Here is a 9894-nt window from a genome sequence, read left to right as displayed (position 1 = left end):
CTTACAGAGATGTGGATCGAGTCACGTTATACATTACCAGGCAGAAGGTAGCACTGCTAACATAACATACACTAACAACAAATTATGAGCAGCGCTAATCTGATCAAACAGATAATCATGGTAATTTCTTGTAGATGATGTCATACATGTACTTCAGCAGCATAACAGCTACTTAAAAGAAAGCCACTCCACGATCATGTTCAACAATATTCCTATGTTGCTGACTGCTTTACGTGTTCCCATCTCTCGGCATACGAGGATACGCGCAGTATTGTCGAATGAGATCGTGTTGGTGGTCCAGACGTTATGGCGTGAGGTGACGTAACGTCGCTCGGGCGTACTGACTTCCAAATCACTCAACACAGAAGACTTACCGGTCAACGTCAATGTGACAATCTACGCCTTCCCATTGTAAGACGTGTATACTACTATTGTCTTTTGTCAAACCACAATTTATGAAAGATGTTTACATTTTATTAATAGGATTAAGTAGGAATACTTAATACTTCTCATTTTGGAAATAATTGTGGTAGCAGGGAATGTCTGCACCAAAGTATTGTTGGCGGGAGAGATCGCTCATTGATACAATTTTAAAAAAGGGTGGGAGAGACCGCGTATGGATACATTTTAAGGAAAGAGCGGGAAAGACCGCACATTGATACTTTTGTAATGGTAGTAGGGATTGTCTGCATCAGAAAGCATTGTTGGCGGGAGAGACCGCACTTTAGCGTTCGTAGGAAGTCAGTAGTAAGCGAGATGTGAAGAGAGTCCGTAGCAGGTCTGAACCGAGAGGTCAAGAGGAACGGTGTGCCTGCCAGCCACCAGCTATGACTTAAAAGAGATTATAAACGGATGTAGAGAGTCATCAGCTAACTATTATCATAAGAGGAACTAATATTATTGAATTTATTTTATTTATTTTTTATTTTTATTTTATTTTATTTATTTATTTATTTATTTATTTATTTATTTTTTTTTTTTTGAGAATCTCAAGACTAATGAAGGTATGTTTGCTCAATGCTAGTTGTAAGATTATTGTAAAAAGTAAGTCCCATTTGAACGTTTGTAAAATCATTTCATTACCAACAGTAAATATATGAAGAATCGTTTTCAGAATATAATTAATTTTTGGCAGCAATATTGCATTACTGATTATAATCCATCCCAAAAATCATCAGGGTAAAACTTTCCAAAATTTTATTGTTGTGAAGAAAAAGTTTAACTATGAATTACGAAACTTTAGTCAAATTAATTAAAGAATAACGTCAGCTTTGCTATTATGAATAACGTCAGATTTGGTAATAAATACCGCCACTTATTATGACAGCCAACCCAGCAGCTAATAGAGTATAGGAAAACAGAGTAAGTATATTCATGTCGCAGTTCGATGTAGCTGTCAGATGGCGATCGAGTAACAGTTAAAAAGGTGCGGAACAGTTTTGGGTTATTGCAGATAACGACTGAGGGCCTCGACGGCGACTCATTCTATGTTTCGTCGAAATACGAGTAATCAGCAGATCACTTTTAATAACCAGCATTTAAATTTGTATGCGAAGATTGCACTTATTATTATGTAGAAAGGGAATTAATTTCAAAGGGAAGATTTCATTTGTTATTATTAAACAAGAGGTAGAAATACTAAGGGAAGGTTTCATAGGTTATTGTAGAAAGGAAGGTTGCGTAACAAAAGAGATATAGAGGAGACGGGAAGGTTTCACCATGTGCGTCTTTTCAGTACTACATTCAATTGTGGTGTCATTTTTATGATTGACAAGGAGCGTCTTCATCGAGCAGTGCAGGTGGAGCAGCTCTTGGAACGAGAAGTTATTAGAGGAATGGACTTTTTGGAAGACGTATTACAGCACGTCCATATGCATCAACGCCATTGTCAATTGCGCTGGTAGAGGAATGGATCGCTCTACCACAAGAGCTCCTTACCAACACTGTGGTCAGCAAGCAAGCACCTTGAGAGCATGCATCGCCGTCCGTGGTGACCACACACCCTGTTAAGCACCCTCTACCGCCTTTTGTAGTCTGCAGAGGTGCCATTATGAAACGCAGTGACTTCAGTGTAACTATTGTCTTTGAATAAACGTGTCAGTTTCGTTTATCTCATTACGTACTTCTTCCAGGCCATTTCTGTAATATGCTGTAGTAGTTCTTTCTACGTGTGGTCCAAATTTTACCTATTTATGTTCGTTTGCAGTGACACATCATGCTAAAGTTTCTTTCGTATTTACGTTTTGCACACCAGTGTACATGGTTCAGTCCCATCAATGTGACCATCTGTCAAAAGCCCTTTTACAGTGCGGCTTGCGGGAAAAAATGAGTCAGGTTCTGTATGGTACCAACATGAATATGGAGCCATGCTGACTCCAGTATCGTGGCCAGCCACGCTAGGTTTCTCGGTTGAGGATCCATGGCGTGAACAGCTCGAACGAGGTGGTCCTACGGATTTGCGACTGGATTCAAGTTGGGGTTGGTTTGGTGGTCAGCGAAATACGGTAAACTCATCATTGTGCTCTCCGAACCACGCATGTACACTGCGAGCTGTGTGATATGTTGCATTGTCCTGCTCGTAAATGCCATTGTTCCGGGGAAAACAAACTGCCTGTGAAGCTGGACATGGTCCCCAAGAACAGACACATACTGGTAGTTGATCCATTGTGCCTTGCACTACGACTAAATCACTTAGGCAATACCACGAAAACATTTCCCAGACCATATCGCTCCCTACTCTGTCTTTGACCATCCTGACGATTGCTGCGCGGCCGTATACACCAAAGGCCATCTCTCCGATGGTGTATAACAAGTGATTCGACTGGAATGGACATCCCTCACCACCCATTGGACGTCCAGTTGCGGTACTGGAGTATAAATTCCAGCCTTCGTCACCGATGAACAGCAGTTAGCATGGGTGCATGATCCACACACCTGGTGTAGAGGCTCATACACAGAAAAGTTTCCTGAACGGTCGTTGACGAGACACTGTCGGTAGCCCTTTGGTTCTTAAGTTTCTCAACAGCTGCATGTCTATTAGCCCGTAAAGGTCTCTTCAGCTGTCGTTCACCCCAGTCACCTATGGCCCAAGGACACTGAAGTAACCTCAGCACGGTTTTGGATAGCACAGTTTGCCCACACGCGGAATACTTTAACCATGCCAACACACGAACAATTTACAAACTTAGCTGTTCTGTAGATGCTACCACCTTTGGCTCGAAAGCGAATGATCATACCCTTTCAGATAAACCACTTTGCTTCCGCATTACGACAACGACTGCTCTGTGTATCCCCATCCCCTCCGACACGCCTTATACACCCTCCACTATTAATGCCGCCCCCTGGCGTCTGGAAGTGGTTATTGTACGTTGACGTCGAACATAGGCAGTGGTCACATTAGTGTGACTGGACCGTGTATAAGACCACCTTTTGTACCTGAGTGGTCAGTGTGATTGACTGCCAAGCAGAGAACCTGGGTTTGGTTCCCGGTACTGCCGTGGATGTTTACTCGGCGGGAGGACGGGAAGGAGGGTGCATTCAGCATCGAATGCCAGCTGAGGAGCTGCTTGAATGAACAGTAGTGTTTCCAGTTTGTGTAAAGACGACAACGGCTGGGAGAGTGGTGTGCTAACTCCCTCCCCTCCATATCGCATCGATATAATGGCACTAGCTGATTGATGACACGACAGTCGATTGGGTCTGGTTGCCCGTATGTCGTCAGAACGGCGGTGCTTATGTTTTATTATCTATAAAAGTGAATCATGTAAAACTTTCGGAAATGGACAGTGCTATTGATGTGTGTTTTTCAAAGAATGGATTGATAGTCTTGGGGTCGTATTGTTAGCTAATAAACAGATTGTAATAATACTTTGGAAGTGTATTTTTTTGCAAAGATACACATTTTTAAATGGAACAATCCCAATTGACATGAAAAAACTGAAAGTAGAGTAAATTAGAAAATTGGCTCAGGACGCTAGTGTGAGGCGTTTACGAAATATCGTATTTTGAAAAATTTTCACACCGACACTTCTTTGTGCCATTCAACCCACGTAGTTGTTGGGTACGATGTTGTTACGTTTTCTTATAGTGTTCTTGTGTGTTCCTCGAATGCACTGCGACTTGCTTATCAGTTAGTGTGTGACAATCCAAGCCGTAGGTCGTGAGAAGACGATGAGATTTATCAATGTAGAGAAAACCAACTTGCTCGTGGTGTCTAGAGAGTGTACGAAGATTGCAGTTCGTTCTTGTACGGTGTATGCGGCAAGATATTCCAAAGTCTGTCAAACATCTCGGCATTTATTTATTAACCTTTCCAAATAGTTATGTGAAAGTGTTAGTGTACCACCTTGACAATGTAATAGAAGTACACAAAAGACGGCAGAAGAGGAGGAAATTAATATTCTTGGCGCTGTCGCAGTTGATCCACACTTCAGCTCCCGCTTAATCGCACGAGGAAATAGCGTGAGTCAGACAAATGTGTTACGCATTGTCCATCGACATAGGTTTCACCCCTATCTCATCTGTCTCCATCAGGAGCTACATGGAACAATTCTGAGAATCATGTTAACTTCTGCACCTGGGCTTTAAGAGAGGATACTACAGACATGCCATGTGTTTTGTATAGTGATGAAGCTACACTTATTTATCACGCCACCGCCGAAACATGCGCTGCTCGTGTGTTGACGATACCCATTTGCGTCGTCAGGTAGAACGTCAGCGTCCATGGAGTGTAAATGTGTGGTGTGGGATAGTGAACCATCGGCTCATCCGTCCGTTTTCATAGAAGGAACACGTGCAGGGGTATCGCAACCTCGTAACAGAGTACAAACCACGGAGTGGTAGAACACGTTCGCCTGCAGACTAGAAGGAACATGTGGTACCAATATGATGGCTGTCTAGCCCATAGTGGGCAAAACACTGTAGCATGTCTTCACGAACTGTTCATAAATCGTTGGAGTGGACCTGTACTTTGGATGCCTCATTCCCCGGATTTGACGCCTGCAGAATTTTTTTCTGTGGGAAAAGCTGAATGACGCTGTCTACAAGGACATACCAACTACACTCGATGGTACTGAACGACGTAACAGTGCAGCCTCCTCGGATATCGTCACTGAAATGGTAGCATATGTGGAGCACACTGGAAAGGTGTACCGCCACTGCCGGCCATCATTTTGAACACAACATATAATGATCAGTTGTCTCCTTACCGGTCAAAATCAACATAACTAGTGTATGCACTTCTTCAGTGTGCGCTACCACGGGTATTATACAAATGATGGTTTGGAAACTTTTCGAAACGGCCCACAGTAGAATCCTGGTACAAAAACCACTGACATTCTAATTTGTTATTGTCAACAGGCAATTTTCCATTTAGAAAAGGCGTGTGTTTGCACAAAAATTATACTGTCTAAGTAATATTACAACCTGTTGATTGGCTAAAAAAACAAGTCTCTGACTACCAATCCATCATGCAAAAACCGCACATCAGCAGCATTTTCCATTTCCACAATATTTTCGGTGCAAGTTGTAACTGATGCAATCTGTGTAAGTCCCTTAAGAAGCATCTGTAAGATCTTCAATTACCAACTTTACCGATATTCTTATTACACGCTTCTGTAGGATAAAAACTGGTTTCAACTTAGTCGCAATGTCCCAGAGGATTATGCCATGGGACAGAACTGAGTGAAAGAATGCAAAATATGCTAGCAAACCTGTCAACCGGTCAACACTGTGAGAGAGGCTTCTGAGTGCAAACCAGGCAGAGCTGAGCTTTTTGGGTAACTTACCCACATTCTGGAGTTACTCCAGTTCATTATCCATCTGGATGCCAGAAACCTATGAAGCATCATCCAGTGTACGTCCATTGGTCTCTGCCTCTAGTATCTCTAAATCACTTTTATTTTTTGTAATTCCACAATGTGACTTTTGGAAAGACTATGGGTTAAGCTATTGGTCGAGAGCAGTTTGAAGCCTGTTCCATTAATCTTCTGGCTGCGAATGGTATGGGCGTGTTTGGATACATTCTAGTTTTTGAAGAATCCTGAAATGTTCCAAGTAAATTGTTTATGTAGACCAAGAACACAAGTGGCCCAAGTACCGAACCGTATGGCACACAACATTTCATGTTTCCACACTCTGAATTTAATGTTGTTCCTTTCGTATCATTTCGTAATGTTAAACTTTTTCTGTTGTTAAGATACGACTCTATTCAAGCAAGAGGAAGACTTTTAATGGCACCCTGTTTCAGTTTTCATACGAGATGTTTTAATCTACACAGATTCCTTTACGAGACAACATAAAACACCAACAGGACAATTTTTATTGTTTAGTTGTTGTAGAATTGTTTTTGTGAGATCATATATTACTTTCTCAGTAGAGAAGCCTTTAAGGAAGGCAAACTGATGTATTCTTAAGTTGTTATTCTCAGAAAGGTGGTTCAATAATCGGTTGTAAGCTGTTTTCTGAAAACTGTTTGAAAACATTGGCAGGAAGGGGATCTATTTATAATTAGAGGTCAGATGCTTATCTTCAATTTTGCATATTGGTGCATATGTCAATCTTCAATATACACCTTGACTCATCGCCTAGTAACAAACTTAACTGAAGGGTGGCACTGCTAACTCAGCACAGTAATTTTCTTTTTAGGCTGAGATAACATCATAGTCAGAAAAGTAACAAATTTTTAGTGTCATAATGATCTTTGTAAGGCCTCTAACAGATGACTTACCAAAACTGAACTCTGATGGTGGAATACGTATTCCCTGTCTGCATCTTTTACTGCATCTTGTTTCCGTAGAAAAATTTTTTGCCACTCCATTTTCGAATGCTATTGGGAGGGGTCACTGAATTTGGTAGCCAACGATTTCAATTTTATGTCATCTGTCTCACTTCTGATTTCATCTGGGAGTTCAACATGATTTGCCGAGTTTATTCGGCTCATTGATAATAATGCATCAAGTTTTTCACATCTTGACCTTTCTTTCTGTTTGTTTGGATCATTAATTTCAGTAGCATTATAGGCAGAAAGGTGGAGATAATGGAGCTGTACCACTACTGAAATAAAATAAATTGAACATTGTGTATAAACCTGTTAATTCTTTTATGGCAAATAATTTTATTGCAGTTTTAATGTACACCTTCTTATTGAATTCACATGTATAATTAAACTACACAGTCAGATATGTTTCATGTCAATTGGATTCTCTAAAACTGAAGATTACATTCTTCTTCTTCTTCTTCTTCTTCTTCATGTTCCAGGCCTCTGTCTTCTGTTTGTAGAGCAAGGAAATAACTATGTTTGATAGCTGGAATATAAGACAGCAAATGAAGCATACCCTACTTTTTTCTTTTTCAGCACTTTACCCGAGTGTGGGTAAATTTGTGAAACTGCAACACTACCATAAGCGTGTGGTCTCCCTCTACCACGTTTGGGAGCGAAGTTTAGGACGTGGAAGTCAATGCAATCATTCAGTGTTTCCTTGAAGAACATATTGTATGGCTTCCACCATTTTATTTTCAGCCAATTACATGAAACATAGTCCTCATTTTGCTTCCTTCTTACCAATGCATTTTGCAACTGTTTCACTGCTAAAAAGTCAGTATGCTTCATTTCTGTGCGTACAAATTTATTTTTTTCGCCAGTTCTCCTCATTGTTTCAAAAATATCATCTGCGGAGTACAGAAACTATTTCTTATTTAATTGTTCTTCTATGTGGGCAAAATCCCTGTCATTTGGCAGGTATGAGTGACCTGGGAGCAGGAATTTTAAATCATTGATGTTGACATGAATTTAAGGAGACTGCGTCACTTTCATTAGTGTTAGGCCAATGTTTATGTTCATATTTTGCCCACCACACGTGTCACTGTACGCAACTACCTGTTTTTGAGAAGTAACATGCTTTTCAGTATATTTCAATAAACAGGTACCAGTACCAATTTCTGTGAACCCCTTGATTCAGATGTTTCTTCCCAAAAATACACATCGATTTTGCAGGCAGTTAAATTGTGGCAGCCAAAACTATACATGTTCATGTTACTTTTGTTGTACAATACCGATGTTGTCAGTTTAGGAAATGCAGCTCCAGCCCTCCTAAGGTGAAGCTCCTTTTCATTTTAAAGCTTTCTTTTTTCTTCTGCATTGGTAGCAGCCTCTATTTCAAAGCTCAATTTGTCACAAAAAGAACAAAGGTCTTCACGTGGTGGTCGAAATGACAGGTTGAATTCTTTGTTAAAGATTTTTCGATAGATGTACTCCCCCACAATTCCTTTATTCTGAGATGTGCATTTATCTTTGTACAAATCGTACATTTTGGCCCCACGCAGCTCAGGATTTAAAAACCTTTTGTGGGGATTATCATTCTTTGCATAATGGCTCTCGGAAACTGGAAAGCTTTTGATGTGTTTCTTTACGTCATTGATCAACCCTTCCGGTACAGAGAATTTGTTCTGATGTCTGCCCCTTTAATCAAGGTGAGATGTACCTTCTTCCTTGCTTTTTGTTAAAAGACTAGAGAGTCCTCCATTAGAAATGTCAGTAGTATTCAAGAAAAACTTCTTGCATACTATTGCACGGTTTCCATTCACATGTAATCAATATTCATAAATATAGCTTTTCTGAGAACCAGAGCCATCTCTTGGTCATCGACGGTTAACTGAATGATACGTGCATAAACCATTCAGATAACTATTTTGCGGTTAATGTCACCCATACCCCAGAAATTGTCAAATAACGTCTTCCCCTCACCCTCCGAAATTTTATTGAAACATTTACGTGCACACCTGCAGTCCACACTGCAAAATGTTTTTGGAGGAATTATTTTACCAGTTGCCGTGACGTATAACTTCCCAGTGTTCCCTTTTTTCTTTAGAATGTGTTTTTCATATGTGTCCGGTTTCCTTGCACCCTTCATGCTCCGAGCACGCTTCTGTTTTGTCTGCATATTTGCGGCTGCACCATTTGCTCAGGCATCAGTAACAGTGTCTCCTGTTTCGTCATGTTTTGCACTTTCATTGGAAGTTTCGTCGTCAAATACTGGTATCTATATTGAAAGTAACACAAGTTATGATTTGTACAGCACCAGATGATTGAAAACATACGTATATGTGAAATACATTAAGATGGGCACCCTCAGTTCCCACTGTTATTGTCAACATAAACTTCATTCTCGCATGTTTCTTTTTCGGAACAAAATGTCTATAATACTCAGAGAAAAGTAAGTAAATTCTTTTTACCTGCAATCGTTTGGAAATCTGGATCATTAATCGTATCACAGTCACTTGATAATGCTCCTGAATCCATCATTTTCGCAAGAAATAGCAACACGATGCAATGCACAAAAGCAAACGGACTTGTACTACTACTGAAATAAATTCCTGCTTGCTTTCTCTAATGCGTCAGCATTGAGGTGCACTCTGTTGGCAGCTGGAAAAAGCTGGAGCTGTTCCACTATGCAAATAAATTAGAAGCGACTTTTGTGAGTACGTACGTATGGTTAACTCAAATTTTTTGAAAAGTGGACTTGTACTACTATTGAAATAAGCCGTTCGTATTAGCGCTGAATGAAATAACAATCTGAAAGTAGGTTGTAATTGGACCAGTTTGGGTCCATAAGAAGCACTTACATTTTTCTGTGCGAGCCCTGATTTCTTTTATTTTATCGTGATGATCGTTTCTCCCTATGTAGGTGGGTGCCAACAGAATGTTTTCCCAATCTGAGGAGAAAACTGCTGATTGGAATTTCATGAGAAGATCCCGTCGCAACAAAAAACGCCTTTGTTTTCATGATTGCCACTCCAATTCAGGTATCATTTTCGTGACACTATCTCCCCTATTTCGTGATAATACAAAACGAGCTTTTGACCTTTTCGATGTCATCTGTCAGTCCCACCTGATGC

The sequence above is a fragment of the Schistocerca piceifrons genome, chromosome 2 (assembly GCF_021461385.2).
Source record: "Schistocerca piceifrons isolate TAMUIC-IGC-003096 chromosome 2, iqSchPice1.1, whole genome shotgun sequence".
Classification (NCBI taxonomy): Eukaryota; Metazoa; Arthropoda; class Insecta; order Orthoptera; family Acrididae; genus Schistocerca; species Schistocerca piceifrons.
Note: the sequence above shows the minus strand (reverse complement) of the source record.